Source organism: Periplaneta americana, chromosome 4 (genome assembly GCF_040183065.1).
Source record: "Periplaneta americana isolate PAMFEO1 chromosome 4, P.americana_PAMFEO1_priV1, whole genome shotgun sequence".
NCBI classification, from domain to species: domain Eukaryota; kingdom Metazoa; phylum Arthropoda; class Insecta; order Blattodea; family Blattidae; genus Periplaneta; species Periplaneta americana.
In genome coordinates this window covers 1,320,547-1,342,069 of record NC_091120.1, presented here as the reverse complement: position 1 = coordinate 1,342,069, position 21,523 = coordinate 1,320,547, and positions in this window count along the sequence as shown.

Sequence of the window (21,523 nt, the reverse complement as noted above, 5' to 3'; positions counted from 1 at the left end):
CGATACACCACTCTCAGGTCAGAGACAAATACAAATGAAACGGAGTTTGACTCCAGTGAGTGAGAGGGTGAGGGTTGGAGAAGGTAGGAAGCAAGAGAAATGCACAGCTACCATTGCGAGCCACAATGTGCTCGTGAGTCACATTTTCGCCATGGCTGTACTAGATGGTTTGAGGAACATTACTTTACTTTCAATTATGCTAACTTCGGGTTGTGGTCGAAGTGACTTTGGTTAGAATATTCGACTGTGGAAGTGGGATATCAGGCTGGAAAATGGCGACTATGCTGCACAAATCTATAGACATATAGTCGAGTTTCACCTTCGTTTTAAAATGACAGGGAGGTCTCCATGACGAACCAGAAGCTGAACCTGCCTCACGAAGACGACACTTTATTGGAAGCGAGTCCAGCTCGCAGTTGTGTAACATGTGGAAGGCAGAATTACACCCACTTCGCCCTCCGCAAGTATAAGAGCGTACAGTCCGGTCGGGAACGTAACGCCTTCATTCCAATTTCATCTCTCTCCATCGCATACAGCATGGAACAAGGAAGGGAACTTTGTCTTATTATACACAGAGTTGTGCATAAATCTCGTCTTGCTCTACAATTAACCAGTCATTGTACAGATAAAAGTTGAAGTCACGGTTCTTTCTGAAGATGCTAACTGCTTTCATTGAGTACAGTATATCAGAACCTCCCATGTACACTACCGGTCAAAAGTTTTCGATCGCCATCACAACTATGGATTTGTGGTTAAAATAAGGATTTCGTTTTGAATATTCTGTTTTTATTTGTTTATTTTAGTAAGTTATTTTACGACGCTTTATCAGAGTTGTGCATAATTCTCGTCTTGCTCTACAATTAACCAGTCATTGTACAGATACAAGTTGAAGTCACGGTTCTTTCTGAAGATGCTAACTGCTTCCATTGAGTACAGTATATCAGAACCTCCCATGTACACTACCGGTCAAAAGTTTTCGATCGCCATCACAACTATGGATTTGTGGTTAAAATAAGGATTTCGTTTTGAATATTCTGTTTTTATTTGTTTATTTTAGTAAGTTATTTTACGACGCTTTATCAACATCTACGTTATTTAGCGTCTGAATGAGATGGTGATAATGCCGGTAAAATGAGTCCGGGGTCCAACACCGAAAGTTACCCAGCATTTGCTCATGTTGGGTTGAGGGAAAACCCTGGAAAAAACCTCAACCAAGTAGCTTGTCCCGACCGGGAATCGAACCCGCGCCACCTGGTTTCGCGGCCAGAGGCGCTGACCGTTACTCCACAGGTGTGGACTGAATATTCTATCATATCATAATGCTAGAGAGAGAAAATATGTATTTTGTTGGTCTATTTGGCATATATGAATTCTCTGCGTTTGTCTGAACCAAAATGTAAAACCAATGCAGCTTTTTAACATAGCATGAGTCAAGGTCCCAGATTATTAAACAAATTTTATTCCAATATTATTTTAACCACGAACCCTCTCCAAATTAATAAAAAAAATTGTATTGGGTTTATAGTTTGGATTTAAACATATTGAACACTATTTAATCTGCACTCACTCTCAAATTTAATTTTATTTTTGTCTGTATTGGAATCCCCTCCTGAGCACGAGTCTTACTCAATCAGGAGTGGGCTAGTTTATCTTTCATTGTATTTATTAATTTGTATTCATTTCAAACTTACCAGCAATAAAAATATAAATAAATAAATAAATTTAGTTTTTCCGATGTGTTTGTACATTGAAATAAAGTATAGGCCTATAGTTATTTCCATAGCTGATCGAAAACTTTTGACCGGTAGTGTACATGGTGAATTGTAACCTCTGCACCAAAATGTAAAAGGTGATTGTACACGTTAATACAGGTGGAGAACAAAGAATATTGTACAAGGTGCCCCGTTAAAGAGTCGAGCGCGAAAGATGGTGTGTAAGGTAAGAGAGTATTTTGAAAGGGAAAATGACAATGGAGGGCCTCTTTTACCTTTGGCGCAAGTCGTAATGAGAAATGCTGCTTGTGTTAACATTAATAAGAGCACTGTTATCGATATTGGAAAAGAAAAAGGCCGTGCAGATGAAGATGACGCAGGGTCCTCAACACCGGGAAAAAGGAAAAAGTGTAACAAATATAAACCATGGATAAACATATAATAGGATGTGAAACTGCGGTCGGCACCATCTGGCGGCAGGGGGCTCAAATAAGATGATCAGCGCCCAACGTCGTAGGTGGTGAACATTAGAACTACGTGTTGGGTACATTACCCAAAGTTCTCTATTTATCCGTTCGAGATGTTGCTCGAGAAGATAAGATGGCAGCCAGAAACTTGCTAATAAGTGAACATAAAGTGATACATGTGTGTGTATAAGCAGTGTATGTTAAACAGTGATGTTGAATGTATTGTAAAGTAATAGTAATATAATAAATTGAACTATCTAAGCAGTTCTTGCAGACTTTTCCATTGCGCTGTACAATAAATACCCAAAGAATACAATCCCAATTTTCTAACCTTTTGCTTTATTTTTTGTCTCTGTCTGGTTATATTTTAATTGGATAGTGTAAAATAGATCGTCTTTTCTATCTTCCTGTTGGCTCTTGTAAGAATTTTCAGTAGAAGATGCTGTGAGGAATAAAAATGTAAATGTTTTATTTTAAATTGGGTTAGTTTTGAATAGCGATGAGGGTGGGAGGAATACTTTCTGCACAGTTTAACATTTTCATCACCAGGTGCGCTGCTAAATGAATGGAGTAATTAGTTCTTATTTTCGTTACTTGGTGCGCTGCTAGATGTAATAAGTTCGCCTACTCCCAATAGGTGGCAGAAACATCAATTTCTACATTAGTGCCTCTAGCATGTGTTACGGGAAACTCAGTAAGTTTCGCATCCTATTATATATTTATCCATGTATAAAATAAATGCTTTCCAGCAAGATGCTTTTCTAACAATATTACATGAACGAATACTGGCACTCTTAAGGGGAGGCAGAGGTGAAATTTTCGAACAAAACTGAAGAAAATATGAAAATTTGTTTTTTTTTTTTTTTCATTTTTATTATCTTTATTTTGGTATTCCGATGTTAGTTTTTGATTTTGTGCCCTTAGAAGTATGAAATTAAAACCAAGATAACTGTATTACTATATTATTCCCATAATAAACTAATACTTATCATTATTTATATACCTTCTCTGAACATATAATTAAAAATAAATATTGAAGATTTCTTACAATATGGTGCATGAAACATTTTATATCAAACTATATAAAGTTTCATAGAATTATTAATATTTACAGAACTATTGTACTTAGGAAGTTGAAACTTGGTATGTCCATTACTAATAACATACTTAGTATCCATGATCAACTTCAAACAAATCGGATAAATTTTGAGGATTTTGAAATATTCACCTCTGTCTCCCCTTAAAAGTAAAGGTATCGTATCAAATTTAAACTTGTTTTTACAGTTTACAGTTCTTTCGACGCTTTTCTAACAATATTATAATACACTGAAGACTACCACCATACTAATTTTAATCCATAGTATTCCACAAATTAATTAATAATGTATACGTTCATGCCAGCTGTTCGTTACTGCACTCTATCGGCAGCGCGCTCGCTTACACATAAGATGAACATGACAACATTGATCCCCCTTCCATGTAAGCTGTCAAGTCGGAAATAGTTTTGGTCACACCATATGGAAAGGATGTTTATTTTACACCTAATTTACTCCTTGAACATATCTTCGTTATAGATTATTAATAACACTTGAGCTATAAACAAACAGAAAGACAACAAACAAAACAAAAGGAAAAATAGCGGAATGGTGCATAATAAATTCGTTCACGTGTAAACCTAAGCTCTTACGAAATCAACCGAAGTCTTCCGAAGGAGACTTAGGCCTAGGGTATGGCAATAGGCCACTTCGTTGTCTAAGACTGTACATCTATTATCAGGTAGTACATCTCACTTGACGATATGTGTCACAGGAAGAACAATTGTTTGTATGCATCTGAAGTCTGATTAGTATAATGTTACTAGTTAGTGATGCATGCAATGGAGGGAGAAAGGTACTGGTCATCCTACCCCATCATCTTCTGGCTTAGTTGCTTTATGAGAGATGCCTTATTTGTGTCACTTATGAGGTTCCAGCCTGTCTTCGAACTGTTGACTAAACATAGGCCTATACGTGGCAAAATAAAAGTGTACTGAATCAAAATTTTTCCCCATCAGTTATGATCGCGTGCACGTATATATGTATTTATATGTTAGTTGAAGAAAATGAAATATAAACAGTAATATTATTTGTGACATAAGAACCGTGCATGTCAGTAGACACGTAAAGCATCTAGATCTCAGCCAGACGGTCGGCTCTTGGCCCAGCTGTGCCGTGGCACGTGTGCTGATCTGACTGGAGGACGCGTTTCCTCATTCACACGGCATTCCAATGCGTTGCTAACATCAGCTTACTTGAACTTGCGCTGTCTTCCTTCAAATAAAACGTGTAGCGCGTGCTGTGTGTCGGAGGAGTATGTAATAATAATAATGATAATAATAATAATAATAATAATAATAATAATAATAATAATAATAATAATAATAAAAACAACAATAACAATAATTTGTATCTCCAACTTAGTTTAATTGTGCCGATATTACACAAATTTAACCATTTTCATATGTTTAATTTTTAAATTTTATTGGGTTATTTTACGACGCTGTATCAACATCTAGGTTATTTAGTGTCTTAATGAAATGAACGTGATAATACCGGTGAAATTAGTCCGTGGTCCAGCACCGAAAGTTACCCAGCATTTGCTCATATTGGGTTGAGGGAAAACCCCGGATAAAACCTCAACCAGGTAACTTGCTCCGACCGGGATTCGAACCCGGGCCACCTGGTTTCGCGGCCAGACGCGCTGACCGTTACTCCACGGGTGTGGACTTTCATATGTTTATGTTCTAATGATTTAGATATAAAGTTACCAGAGGAGCATGCAAAGACCTTATTGGTCTTCCTCATGACTGTCCTGACGGAATGCTTTACGCCCCTAAAATATATCGTGGTATTTCGTTACTGAAAGCATTTTGGGAAGCTTACGTGCAACACATAAATGTTTGTAATACTCTTCTTCTTCTTCTTAGTGTTGATCACTGCCATCTCCAGCGAAAAAGTTTCTGCTGTCAAAATTTAATACCATCACTATTGATGCTATCAACTGGTCAGGCCGTTAACTTCGTGAACACTTAAGAAATGAAGCATTTCAAACTTGGACAAACCATACCTTGCGTGGCAAAGGGGTCATTTTCTATGGTGTTCTCCCCAAGGCTAACTCATGGGTAAGCAATCGAAAGGGCGTATCTTCCTCAGAATGGACCAGTGCTTTAAAAATATCAAGCAATATTTCGGCGGTTCGCGCAATACCGGGCAGAACTCTAAGCACAACCCGCTGCCGTCATCAGACTGTAGTGAGCTAGAAATACTTGGACACGTGCTTGCACGATGCCCTAACTAAGCGAGCTGCTGATCATCGTGTACGACGCTCAAAACGGGCTGTTATTCTTGACCCTACTATCCGTTTCGAAAGGAACCTAAATCAGACCACCGAGGTTTATATTGAGAAGAAGTCTATGGATGAACCTTGTCTGCCGTATCTTTCTCAAAAGTACAACGTCCTATTACAAAATTCACATGGAATTATCTTAAGGAACTTCACATCTCTTTTCAATATATGTCTGTTCTTATAAATATTATCGACTATTCTCTTCAAATATTACATCATCATCTCTATTTCAATAATTCACTTATATTTGCCTTCAACAATTAACTTTCTTTTTTCCTTTTCTTCAATGTTTGCAAGTGTCACATTATATTGTACAGTTTATTGTATTCAGAAACCTTAAGGTCACGAGCTAATGCGTTAATGAATAATTAAAAATTATTTGTCTCTTAGTTTTTGTGCTACACACTGTAATCGTAAATGCCGCTTCATTATGAATGGTTTTGAGGAATTTAGCGTTATTATTAGTTTCCTAGCTGCAGATTTCAATTTTTTTTTTTTTTGTACAGTGCATATCTCTGTTGGTGAGGAAGAGAAGGCTCATGGACTTAACACCACCAGAATAAATAAATAGTTAAATAAATACATACATAAATAAATAAGTAAATAAATAAATAAATAAGTAAATAAATAAGTAAGTAAATAAATAAGTAAATAAGTAAGTAAATAAATACATAAATAAATAAGTGAATAAATAAATAAACAAATAAGTAAATAAATAAATAAATAAGTAAATAAATATGTAAATAAATAAATAAGTAAATAAGTAAGTAAATAAATAAATAAGTAAGTAAATAAATAAATAAGTAAATAAATTAATACATAAATAAATAAGTAAATAAATTAATACATAAATAAATAAGTAAATAAATAAGTAAGTAAATAAGTAAATAAATAAATAAGTGAGTAAATAGGTAAATAAATAAGTAAATAAATAAGTAAATAAATTAATACATAAATAAGTTAATAAATAAGTAAGTAAATAAGTAAATAAATAAGTAAATAAATATGTAAATAAATAAATAAATACATAAATAAATAAGTAAATAAATAAATAAATAAATGCATAAATAAATAAGCAAATAAATAAATAAGTAAGTAAATAAATAAGTAAATAAGTAAGTAAATAAATACATAAGTAAATAAATAAATAAGTAAGTAAATAAGTAAGTAAATAAATAAATAAGTAAATAAATAAGTAAATAAATTAATACATAAATAAATAAGTAAATAAATAAGTAAGTAAATAAGTAAATAAATAAGTAAGTAAATAAACAAATAAGTAAATAAATAAATAAGTAAATAAATATGTAAATAAATAAATAAGTAAATAAGTAAGTAAATAAATAAATAAGTAAATAAATAAATAAGTAAGTAAATAAGTAAGTAAATAAATAAGTAAATAAATAACTAAATAAATTAATACATAAATAAATAAGCAAATAAATAAGTAAATAAGTAAGTAAATAAATAAGTAAGTAAGTAAATAAATAAATATTTAAATAAATTAATACATAAATAAATAAGTAAATAAATAAGTAAGTAAATAAGTAAATAAATAAATAAGTGAGTAAATAGGTAAATAAATAAGTAAATAAATTAATACATAAATAAATAACTAAATAAATAAATAAGTAAATAAATAAATAAGTAAATAAATAAGTAAATAAATAAATAAGTAAATAAATAAGTAAATAACTAAGTAAATAAGTAAATAAATAAGTAAATAAGTAAATGAATAAGTAAATAAGTAAATAAATAACTAAATAAATGAATAAATAAGTAATTAAGTGAAGAAGTAAATAAGTAACTAATTAAGTAAATAAATAAGTTAATGAATTAATTAATTAAATATTGAAATAAATAGTTAAACAAATAAATAATAAATGCATAAGCATATTGTTGCATATATATATACGCTTTTAATTTTAAGGTTTAAATTGGATGCATGTTTGGGGCATGAGCTTCCGGGTCCAAGGCGTTTCCCTCGCACGGTGTGTGCTGCTGCATTAGCAATTCTATCATCCCTGCGAAAGTCTAATCCGCACAACTTGCTGATTGTCTTTGTCGATCCCGCTTGCCTCTTAATAGGATACGGCCCAACTCAGAGTGCTTCCCAACTATACGGCCAACATTTCCATTATATCGCACAAGAAGTGCAGGAAGTGCTCCCTCACAGCGCCACTTAACCTCCCCATGTTCAACATAAAATTCTAGTTTGCACACTTCCCTTTGTGTCATCCATACTTGAAGCCAAGCGGGTAGTTAGCGGACCCTGATGGGCACTTGGGTGAGTTTGTTATGCACTCAGATGAGTCTGTAAACAGAGTTCAAACCACGGACTGGCTCAGCAAGCCCACCCGGAATAAATCATTAAGGCACATAAAGTTCGTAGGAATTCGTGGGTTTGAATCCCACGTCTTTTTCACCCATGTAAACAGATATCAAAATGAGTTTTATTTTCTAATTCCGGGATCCGCTGCACAGCTTCCGTCACGCCCACATTTGTTTCTACTGCGTGGTGATGCAAAAGTCCACTCCGAGGATCTCACGGAAGTAGGCAGGAATTTTCAGAATTCCACTCAATTTCAAAACACATACATTCTTTGACTCTACACTTCGAACACACCCACACAGGAAACAAGAGGCGCCAAGACCAACAACGACCAGTTCCGAAGATGACCGAAAATAGGTCGAAACATGTTAACAAGGTACGTTAATAATATTTAACACAAGAAAGTTCTTATCATACATATTCCGAAGAATGTTTTTTTGTGTTTTATCTTCTTATTTGAAAAGTCAGTAACAGATTTATCTTACTTGTGTCTTTTTTCCAAGAAAATAAAATTATGAACAGAAATGTTATTAAGAAAATATTTGGGGCTAAGAGGGATGAAGTTACAGGAGAATGGAGAAAGTTACACAACACAGAACTTCACGCATTGTATTCTTCACCTGACATAATTAGGAACATTAAATCCAGACGTTTGAGATGGGCAGGGCATGTAGCATGTATGGATGAAACTAGAAATGCTTGTAGAGTGTTGGCTGGAAGACCTGAGGAAAAAAAGACCTTTAGGGAGGCCAAAGCGTAGGCGGGATGATAATATTAAAATGGAGGGAGTTGGGATATGATGGTAGAGACTGGATTAATCTGAACGGGGACCGATGGCGGGCTTATGTAAGGGCGGCAATGAACCTCTGGGTTTCTTAAAAGCCACTTGTAAGCAAGTTATAATATAGGTCTACTTCAGCTCTTCAAGTTTTATGCAACCTGTTTGACATCTAACAGTTTTCCATCCTTAATACATGGCCCAAAGCCATTTAGTCTCTTTCTGTGTATTTTCAGTGTTTGTCTCTGTGCCATGTAATGAGTGGCAGTCTATACTAAACTTTAATTATACGTGTATGTTCTTCTCGTGATTTGAAACATCTGCACAACGTAAAGATGCGGATAAAGGCTGGACGATTTAGCTTCGTCCACTCTCTCCCCGTACGAGCCCCTGGTAATGATGATTAGTAAACAATCATTTCCTGCTGTTGGTTTAATTAGGTTCATATTTGTAACATACGCTTTTAATTGATAAAGTTGAGATGACTTCTTATACTGGCATTTACACACCGGTCTAGTTTTAGACCGATAACATTGCACATCTGCCATCAGGGAAGTTTATACTCTGCCTAATTGAAGCAAACAACATAGCAGCGCCAGCAGTAGTTGAAATATTTGTACAGCAATCCCTCACAAAGGAGCAGAGCGCCATCCCGGGATATGTTCCAGGAAGCAGAGCGCTCGTCTTTGGGATGCACCGTATCAGAGTCAGACATGAGAAATACTTCAATGTTATGGAAAGCAGACGAGACTTTCCAACTTTAATGGCATTTCGCAGTAAACTGACACTCTTACCGCAAGTCAAAATATTTTTGAACCGCTCTGTATGTTCTATCTAACTCTAAACATCTTCTTCGACTTCAAATATTTCATTTCCTGTGCTCCACCACAACAGCGCTGCTTTGTTGCAATGCACACGGGCCAGAACTGCTGCCGACAACCTTATCTCTGCGTGCTTTCTTTATTGTGCCTCTGAATTGTTCAGCAAGTTGACTGAAACTTATTTTGAACGTCTGATTATGACTGTAAGAAATATCACAACCTACGTGCTAGAGGTTGAGAACATGCAGGATGTTCATTTCAAAGTGTGTCATGACGTCACTGTTGTGAGTCAGCGATTTGAAGCGAGTTTCAGCTTTTATGTCAGAGAAGTTGCCCATTAATCAAGGCGTTCAATCTGAACTTGAGAACGTGTACGGTATAACTTGAACGTCGTAGCAGCAGATGGCGGTCTGTACGGTCTGTGTGCTACCATAACCTCTTTCGAACTGTGTTTTGCGCTGGCAAGTCGTACGCAGGGTATTTGTTATCATCGGTTGCGTACGGCAACATTCCACAACACAAATCAAATGCTCCGTGTCCATGTTGACCGTCGAAGTTAATGTCAACAAATACGTAAGTAATCGTCTTAACCCCCTCCCCATATCTCGACAGTAAGAAAAAACTCACCTCAGTACATGTTTCGAAACAGTTCACATTCCTGCCACTACCGGCGTCACCGTACATATCGGTACGTACTCTTCAGAATGAACGCCGAACTTGCTAGGCAACTTCTCTCGCACATAAGTAATACACCTCTGCGGAACTGTAAGAAGATTGAATTCTCTAGGCTCATCGACTAGCCACATGATGGCATACAGCGAGCCATGACACACTTTGAACTGAACACCCAGTAGTTCAATGGATTCAATTATTAACATTTTTAGAATTGAGATATGTTGAGTCGCTTTCGACTGCAAGGGATTAATTCCGGAGTTAGCACAAGCGAAAGTTATGCAGAACTGGACATAGCCTCCAGTACAGATTTCAGATATAACTAACACATGTATATGTTTTTCTGTTATATTATCTATAAATATAATTTCAACTGGTAATGGAAATTACGGGAAAACGGTTGAACGGATTTTAATGAGTGACCCGTCATTTTAAAGCTTGGCATCCAAGGGTTTTCAGAAAAATAGTAACTTTCAGTGACGCGTTAGTTTTCCTACATAATTTTCCTATTTTCCAAAATCCATCTTTCGTCAGTTTTGAGAACTAATTGCATTTCAGAATAAAACAAAACACACTACAATAAACAATAGGCTATTACACGAAGGCCATGACCTGTAGGATTGCTGACATATTTTGAGCTCAAATTCAATTGGTTGTTAAAAACTCCAAGACTTGCTAAAATAATTTACAAGTCTGATTCTGCGGTGTGTAATTTTCTGAGTACAGCTGTGTATTGGATATTAAAATCTACAAAACTTGAGGTTGTTTGGTGACGTTTTTACCATTAGAAATGAAATATTATTTTAGTTAATGCCATGATGTGACTATTTTTCATTAATTATACATATTAATCCTATATTGATGATATGAAGGTGAAACGTTTTGGGGTTATATAAGTAGATGTAGAGAATATCTTAAATTAGATCTTCATTTCTATAATTTACTGAGTGGCGGCTATATATAACTACAAAACTTACGTAAAATAATAATATTGTTATTAAAAATCAAATATTTTTATATATATTAATCAAGTGGGGTTCGATATTTTTCATACACTTAATGGCGGTGTGGTGTAGATATTTATATGCGTCATTCTCTTCAGTATTCGCTCGAGAGAGCGCAAAAATTACAATTAATAAGGAAAGATCAAAAGGTATTACTGATAAAATAAGAGGCCTAGAAAATTTTGTAGTCTCTCGATCATTTCAGCAAGATCTCTTAGCAGGATACATTTCCAGCTAGTTCACGAAACATGCATAGCGAACCCGATTTTTTTTAACTTTCACGTACAAACTACAATGACCTGAAACAACTATTGCTTTACTCCCACATGAAAGACCCACTGATCGTTCTGACATTGTTACTTGCGTTTTCGCGTCGAAACTCAAAAACTGAAAGTGGATAAGTTCAATAAAAATATTAGGTATAAAAAACCATTCAGAGGGAATATGTTTCATTATTATGGAAGCAAATATCTTTCAAAATGTCTGGCATTCTTCATTGAAAATAAATCTGAACAATTTTTATTTGAATGTCTAATGAACTTAGTTTGCAGCATTTGCTGCACAAGCCACTAGTATAGATATATAGCTCAGCCTCGAGGGTTCTTTAACAGGTAGGAATATCTAGAACGTTAAACTATGCATTAATATTAACTGCACATAAGTGCTGTTATTTCACTCAGGTTTACACTTTAAAACTACGCAATACCGGGAATGAAGTTGCTGTCAGTGAAGCATGCTGTATCCCTCAGGGGCGTAAACATGTGCTGTACTATAATAACAATCATCGGTTTACAAGCAAAACAATTTAAGTAAAAAATATTACTTCTGAGAAAAAGCGTATATAATTAAAAAATAATGTATGTGTATAAACTTAGACTTGGAAAATTAAATAATATACGCATAAAGTTAAACAACTTACTAATAATAATATTTTGGGGATTCAGTTTTGTGAAGAGATATCAAAACGCCTTTTTCTCGGAGGTAATATTTTTTTACTTCATGTGTTTTGTTTGTAAGCCGACGTATTAAAACTGTAATAATAATAATAATAATAATAATAATAATAATAATAATAATAATAAAACTATAATAATAATAATAATAATAATAATAATAATAATATGTAAGTCGAAGAGCAAAATATTACCAAAAAGAAGAAATGTTATGTGTTATAGTGTTATGATATTCTTACTGAATTTGGTATTCCCAAGAAACTAGTTCGATTAATTAAAATGTGTCTCAGTGAAACGTACAGCAGAGTTCGTATAGGTCAGTTTCTGTCAGATGCGTTTCCAATTCACTGTGGGCTAAAGCAAGGAGATGCATTATCACCTTTACTTTTTAACTTTGCTCTAGAGTATGCCATTAGGAAAGTTCAGGATAACAGAGAGGGTTTGGAATTGAACGGGTTATATCAGCTTCTCGTCTATGCGGATGACGTGAATATGTTAGGAGAAAATCCACAAACGATTAGGGAAAACACGGAGATTTTACTGGAAGCAATTAAAGAGATAGGTTTGGAAGTAATTCCAGAAAAGACAAAGTATATGATTATGTCTCGTGACCAGAATATTGTACGAAATGGAAATATAAAAATTGAAAATTTATCTTTTGAAGAGGTGGAGAAGTTCAAATCTCTGGGAGCAACAGTAACAAATATAAATGATACTCGGGAGGAAATTAAACACAGAATAAATATGGGAAATGTCTGTTATTATTCGGTTGAAAGACTATTATCATCCAGTCTGCTGTCGAAAAATCTGAAAGTTAGAATTTATAAAACAGTTATATTACCGGTTGTTCTTTATGGTTGTGAAGCTTGGACTCTCACTTTGAGAGAGGAACAAAGGTTAAGGGTGTTTGAGAATAACATGCTTAGGAAAATATTTGGGGCTAAGAGCGATGAAGTTACAGGAGAATGGAGAAAGTTACACAACACAGAACTGCACGCATTGTATTCTTCACCTGACATAATTAGGAACATTAAATCCAGACGTTTGAGATGGGCAGGGCATGTAGCACGTATGAGCGAATCCAGAAATGCATATAGAGTGTTATTTGGGAGGCTGGAGGGAAAAAGATATTTAGGGGGGCCGAGATGTAGATGGGAAGATAATATTAAAATGGATTTCAGGGAGGTGGGATATGATGATAGAGAATGGATTAATCTTGCTCAGGATAGGGACCGATGGCGGGCTTATGTGAGGGCGGCAATGAACCTCCGGTTCCTTAAAAGCCAGTAAGTAAGTAAGTTAAGTATAGTTCCCCCCACGATAGTCCATTTTCCCCTTTTCTGGTAAAATACTTTGAACTCTTCATGATCATGACTTTGATCAAGTTGACCTGATTATTTCAAATAGCAACCACTGCATGTGATGCATTCATTGTGCAATGAACTGACCAGTGCATATCGAGTATCAATAAAAGCATTCTATTAGTGTAGTAGGACAGGTAGGCCACGGCACAAGTAGGCCTACAGACTGCTAGGAACAAGCACTTCTTTGAACATTCTGAAATGGATTTTTCAATGCCATAACACTTCCTTCACACGTAGAGAAATGGAAAAGCAGAGGTCATTATTTCCAGTACAAAGTACCTCTTGTAGCCTATGTATTGACGTGGCGATCTATTTGGACAAAAAAACGACATTTCATACTCAGGTTCCCATACCCACGGGAGAGACATTCCTATTCCTGCAAAGGACAAGATAAATCTGTTCATTTGTCTTCTTCCAAGTACAGAGCATCACTGCTATTTTCCTTAACAGTGCTTCTTTTGTTTATCTCACATCAGACAAATGACTAGTTTCGCGTCAGTTGATGATATTTACTTGTGTTTACTATTTGTGTGGCTGTCTCAAACGCACTTTCTGTACTGTAATATCTACGGACCGTACTTTTTTCGTAATAGCGATGCGCGCGAAATTTTCTGTAATTACTTTCTTTGTTACTTTTGCCATTGAAGTTAGATCGAAAATATCTTATTTAAACAAAACAATAGCGCGAAATTTTTTATCACTTTACGAAATATGTCTACGAAATACATCCTCTATTTAGTAAAATCTACGAAATATGCATCAAAATCTTTCATGTACACAAATATTAAATCTCTATAATAAATACCTTCAAGGATTTAGGCTTTTGCTCTGCGATCTCTTATTAATGTGTCATTCTTTAGGGGCTTATAGTACAGGGACATCATTTTATTTTTACTAACATTTTTAATATTAATCTGGCTATACCTTTGGATTAAATTTTAGAACCGGAACCACCGTTTGCTACCCCCTTCCACGACTGAAGTTCGATGATACTGGCGTAAAATACAAACAAATCACTTTACTAGGTACAGGAGGGAAGAAAAGTAGTTCATCCATTTACGTAAACTAGGAAATATCACAATTTTGAGATTGATAGTTTTCATTAGGTTTTGTTTAATCAAAATACAGTACTGTATTAACAATAAGTGTTTTTACTGACGAACTGAGTTATCCATGCGAACGTATTCATTATGCAGTGTATATTATACTGTCTACAGCACATTAGCGTACAATATAGAGATGAAGTTAAAATGAAAAATAATCATAATATGGATATTTAAACATATTTTTAAAAATTGTGGCCGTTCATTTCGATACAGGCTTCAGTTCTTTTGTGCATATTATCGCACTATAGACTACTGTACCTAATTCCAATTGCCAGTTTCGTCCTTCGTACTAGTAACTCATGTTGAAATAATTCTGTACCTACTCTATAAAAGAGTACCTTACGTACGTACTGTAAATTCAATCTTCACTTCTGCCCGACCCGCACAGATAAAATTACTCAGACATGCTATCTACTGTCCGTCCAAGTGGTTATGTCGCAGGATCGCAGAAAGGGGGGAAATGACGTGACAATTAATTACTTAACGAGGCCCTTTTATTTAAGTTATTTTAAACAGTCGTATAATATTAAGTAGACCTCCAATTAATTCCTAACAGAAATTTATGTTTTCAGAAAAGAGCTAAGACAGCCCAGCCACTAGTCTTTACAGTGGAGCGAGCAGAAGCAGGTGGGGAAAATCGGGATGTGACGTAGGTAAAAGGACGACAGTATCTGTGCGAAAATATGATTCAATATTGGAAGTTTCGTCACTGGAAAAAGCGAACATATTTATGGAACTTACTATACTCACTAACTCAGTACTGCTTACTATATGCGGTCTTGGTTCTGTGTGGAGGACAGTTGGAACTTCTTTAGTAGAAAGGATGGGAGTGAAGTACATTAAAATACTCTGGTAAAATAATAATAATAATAATAATAATAATAATAATAATAATAATAATAATAATAATAATAATATTTATTAATACTATACACTTGAGCTACATTACGCATTGCAGCCCGAAAGAGCAGAAGCTCGTGCTGGGGCGCAGTTCAGATCAGTTATACAAAATATATCACAAAATTAAGAGAGTTCATTGAACACAATAACATTAATAAATGGTAAAATAATACAGCATGCAATAATAGGGTCTATATACAAATAGAAAATACAAAAGTACATGAATATTAGAGTATCAATTTTTAACTCAATTAGCTTAAACAATTAAATAATTAATCTGATTTGTTTCTTAAATCTATGTATGTTAAGTGTACTTAGCTCAGGGTAAGCTCTAATTAATGTATTATATATTTTGTGTCCAAAATTTCTGCTGTGTTTTAATCCAGCAGTTTGTGGCATTTGGGAGTATTTAGAAAGAAACTGTAGTTTTGTCTCGTATGGTATTCATGAGGATCAAATTTAAATTTATTGTGGTTTTTATGGAAGTAAATCAGCAATTTTTGTTTATAAATTTGTTCTAGATTTGATACGCCAAATTCCTGAAAAATTAATTTTGTTGGGTAATCAAAAGGTTTATATAGACAAATTTTGATAATTCTTTTTTGGAGCAGATTTAAAGGACGGAGAGTCGATTTTGCCATTCCTCCCCAACCTAAAATACCATACTGAATTATTGATTGAAAAAGAGCTAAGTACACAGTACGCAGAACATAAACAGGTAAATAAGAGCGTAGAATGGAAAATTTGTGGATTGTTTTACGCAATCTGTCACACAGGAAGGAGACATGCTTGTCCCATTTTAAACGTTGGTCAATAATAATGCCTAAATATTTAACTTGTGAGGATATACTCAAAGCGTTACATGAGCAAGTAGGTAGGTTACAATCATGTATAGTTATACTTATATTATTATTTATTTCTAGTTGCTCAAGGCCATGTGATGTTAGTGAAAATGGTATTAATTTTGTTTTAGAAACGTTCAAAGAAAGTAAGTGAGCATCCAGCCATTCTTTAATAATATTAATACCACTGTTAGAATTTTGATAAGTTTCATTCCAACTCGAACCGCTAAATATAACCACAGTATCATCAGCATAAGAATACAGAGTACCAGAATATTTCTCAATGTCAATTTTAAGTAAATCGTTGATATATATTAAAAACAAAACAGGACCTAAAATCGTCCCCTGAGGTACACCTATATCAATGTTATGTGATTTACTAAGGTGATCATAAATAAAAATAAAAATTGAAGTAAAAATAAAATGATGTCCCTGTATAATTCGGCTGAGATAGCAGAGATTAAAATTACTCGTATATTTATGTACATATTATCTTGCATGTAGTGGCAGAAGAAAGTGCATCACGACAGGTACTGATACTCTAATACTCTTCAGGCCATTTTATGGGAGGTAATGAAATTTTCTATCACTATCACAACTCAATTCAATGAGCAAAACAGTAATGCTGCTGCAACGACAAAGAAAACTCTTTTGTGGCTTCTTTAAGTGACTATTGACTTATTAACAAGTGAAAGGTCATTTAATAAAATTACAGAGTTCTGTAACAAGTATGGATTAGCTGGCAGTTGTCAACATGCATGAAACGTAGGCTATATTTTGGTGTTTGGTAGTGTATGAGTGACCGTTTGTTTATCACAATTCCTCCCCAACTCACTCCTGCGTAATTCTAGCTCTCTGCATTTCCGCACAGTAGAATTTCATGATGGACGTTAGGGTAGAACAGGATCGGGGCTTCATTTTAATAAATTCGTTGTTGCTCTATAAACTTATACCGACATTATTATATTACGTAGTAACATTAGATTTGACTTCACGAGAAATTATTATTATTGTGTTACTGTAAAAAAAAAATTAGAGGTTTCCACGGAAACCGACGCTTTCAGCATTCTGAAACAGGGGACGTCGTTCACGCCACAGTAGGACTGTACAGCTTTACTCTGAACCCAGGCGCTCAGACATTTTATTTAGAGGGTCAGTAACTACAAGGATGATAGATAGCGCGTCATATGTTATACTAAAGATAATTCCTGGAAATGTATATAAACTTGTACTTAAAATAATATTTTAGTAAATAAGCGGGATGAAGTTACAGGAGAATGGAGAAAGTTACACAACACAGAACTGCACGCATTGTATTCTTCACCTGACATAATTAGGAACATAAAATCGAGACGTTTGAGATGGGCAGGGCATGTAGCACGTATGGGCGAATCCAGAAATGCATATAGAGTGTTAGTTGGGAGACCGGATGGAAAAAGACCTTTAGGGAGGCCGAGACGTAGATGGGAGGATAATATTAAAATGGATTTGAGGGAGGTGGGGTATGATGATAGAGACTGGATTAATCTTGCACAGGATAGGGACCGCTGGCGGGCTCATGTGAGGGCGGCAATGAACCTTCGGGTTCCTTAAAAGCCATTTGTAAGTAAGTATTTCGCAATAATAACTTTAACAACGCGTTTAATTTTACTTCTGATAGATAAATATGCAGATTTTGGTAGAGCAGTACATTATTATTATTATTATTATTATTATTATTATTATTATTATTATTATTATTATTATTATTATTATTATGAACAGCTGTACACAGAAGCTATTACTTGTAATTTCAAAACTTCCTTCCTACGGGTTCTCACATCAAAAGCATGGTAATTATACATCAAAAACTTTTTCCTTGCATTTTTAACTATGTGCTGATTGTACCTATGCAGCGTAAAATATTATCATGACAACTGAAACTTACGATTAAGCAAAGCCTGCATGGTATAGTCAAAAAACAAGGTACAATAAAAATGTAAGGAAAAAGTTTTTGATGTCACTGTACAAAAAAATGGCTAATATCTTTTCATGTGAACTATGAGTTTTTGTAATAAAAAATCAATATCACTAACACTATCATGTTATTTGTTATGTAAATTTGAGCAAATTTTATTATTACGCGTATCTACACAAAATGTGCCATGTATAAATAGAACGTGGTCCTTTTGGGGATTATGAAGAATGTTTTCGTTGTTCGCTAAAGAAATGTTCACCTTCCAATTAAGCGAGTAGTAAACGATTTAATTTATGTTTGTTTTCTGAATGGTAGTATAAACGGGAATATCATTGTCAGCGTCGTGAAGAAACTGAATTGTTGCCATATGTTGACATCTTATGATATTCGATACGGTGCAAAACTCTTAGGTCAAAAGTTAAGGTCAAACGTAATCTATAAGTGACCTAATATTATAAAAAATTGTATTTAGATTTTTCATGAAAATTGTTATTCTTCCTCGCAGGCAAGATCAGCGAGTCGTAAAGACGAACACTGCACCCTGTGGGTCTGTTTTATAACGAAAATTGAATTCTAAGCATCACATGAAAGAGAATGCTCGCCACTACCTGTTGGGTAACGCGCCGTTATTCTACACGATAATGGTGGCTCACAACCGTCTTCCTCCAGGAGTTCATTTCGCCTCTCACGTTACTGTTGAAGGGCGTAACGCCGCATTCATTACTCAGGCCGTGGTGTACGCGAAAGGCAAGTGCGACTTCATTCCTGTCTGCAAGTCAGGCCCGCCTTTGTCCTGTGTGAACACCTCGCGTCCTACTGCCGACAAAAAACATCAAGCGTGCGTCTAATTACGCTACTAAGTCTACGGAGTTGTTACAATTTGCGAGATAATATTCTTACGGATGTCTATGCCAAAGTCTTAATCAAAGCCGGAGTTTGAAGGTTTATAATATGCAATTATGAAACGTTTGAAACCTCAATCCAGCGCTATTCCAGGCAACTGACACTGGACGTTGTATACCAGCGGATAAACAAGTGAAAATATGACACACAACATAAATGTGACACCATATTTATGCTGACAGATTATAACAAACTTTAATATTTAGTTCTTCGAACTGCATATTCTTTCCACGAGCTTTAACAATATGCTGACATAATATAACATTCAATATCGAGTTTATTGAACTGCATATTCTTTCCACGAGCTTTAACAATGTGCTGATATAATATAACAACATCCAATATATAGTTTATTCAACTGCATATTCTTTCCACGAGCTTTAAAAATGTGCTGATATAATATAACAACATCCAATATATAGTTTATTGAACAGCATATTCTTTCCACGAGCTTTAAAAATATGCTGACATAATATAACAACATCCAATATATAGTTTATTGAACTGCATATTCTTTCCACGAGCTTTAACAATATGCTGACATAATATAGCAACATCCAATATATAGTTTATTGAACTGCACATTCTTTCCACGAGCTTTAAAAATGTGCTGACATTATATAACAACATCCAATACCCAGTTTATTGAACTGCACATTCTTTCCACGAGCTTTAAAAATGTGCTGACATTATATAACAACATCCAATACCCAGTTTATTGAACTGCACATTCTTTCCACGAGCTTTAAAAATGTGCTGACATTATATAACAACATCCAATACCCAGTTTATTGAACTGCACATTCTTTCCACGAGATTTAACAATATGCTGACATAATATACCAACATCCAATATATAGTTTATTGAACTGCACATTCCTTCCACGAGCTTTAAAAATGTGCTGACATTATATAACAACATCCAATACCCACTTTATTGAACTGCACATTCTTTCCACGAGCTTTAAAAATGTGCTGACATTATATAACAACATCCAGTACCCAGTTTATTGAACTGCACATTCTTTCCACGAGCTTTAAAAATGTGCTGACATTATATAACAACATCCAATACCCAGTTTATTGAACTGCACATTCTTTCCACGAGCTTTAACAATATGCTGACATAATATAGCAACATCCAATATATAGTTTATTGAACTGCACATTCTTTCCACGAGCTTTAAAAATGTGCTGACATTATATAACAACATCCAATACCCAGTTTATTGAACTGCACATTCTTTCCACGAGCTTTATCAATATGCTGACATAATATAGCAACATCCAATATATAGTTTATTGAACTGCACATTCTTTCCACGAGCTTTAAAAATGTGCTGACATTATATAACAACATCCAATACCCAGTTTATTGAACTGCACATTCTTTCCACGAGCTTTAACAATATGCTGACATAATATAGCAACATCCAATATATAGTTTATTGAACTGCACATTCTTTCCACGAGCTTTAAAAATGTGCTGACATTATATAACAACATCCAATACCCAGTTTATTGAACTGCACATTCTTTCCACGAGCTTTAAAAATGTGCTGACATTATATAACAACATCCAATACCCAGTTTATTGAACTGCACATTCTTTCCACGAGCTTTAAAAATGTGCTGACATTATATAACAACATCCAATACCCAGTTTATTGAACTGCACATTCTTTCCACGAGCTTTAAAAATGTGCTGACATTATATAACAACATCCAATACCCAGTTTATTGAACTGCACATTCTTTCCACGAGCTTTAAAAATGTGCTGACATTATATAACAACATCCAATACCCAGTTTATTGAACTGCACATTCTTTCCACGAGCTTTAAAAATGTGCTGACATTATATAACAACATCCAATACCCAGTTTATTGAACTGCACATTCTTTCCACGAGCTTTAAAAATGTGCTGACATTATATAACAACATCCAATACCAAGTTTATTGAACTGCACATTCTTTCCACGAGCTTTAACAATATGCTGGCAGTTTATAATAGCATTCACTGTCTGGTACATGAAATTGCGCATTCTTTCCAGGAGAGTTAACCATATGCATAATTATATTCCATGTGCATCATTCCTCGATTAATTGACTCACAAATACTGCAAATGAACAGTAAAATACGCGATGTATTTTATTGTCTGAAAATAATAGAAAAAGACGTAAAATAAGAAGCTGGCAGCTGGTTCGCCGTCGGTAATTGTAAGATTAATGCACAATATTAAGCACTGTAATTGTTTCAATGAACGCATATTTACGGGTGGAATATGGCTATCTCTATCTTCCGAGTTCTATTTATGGGGAAACCTT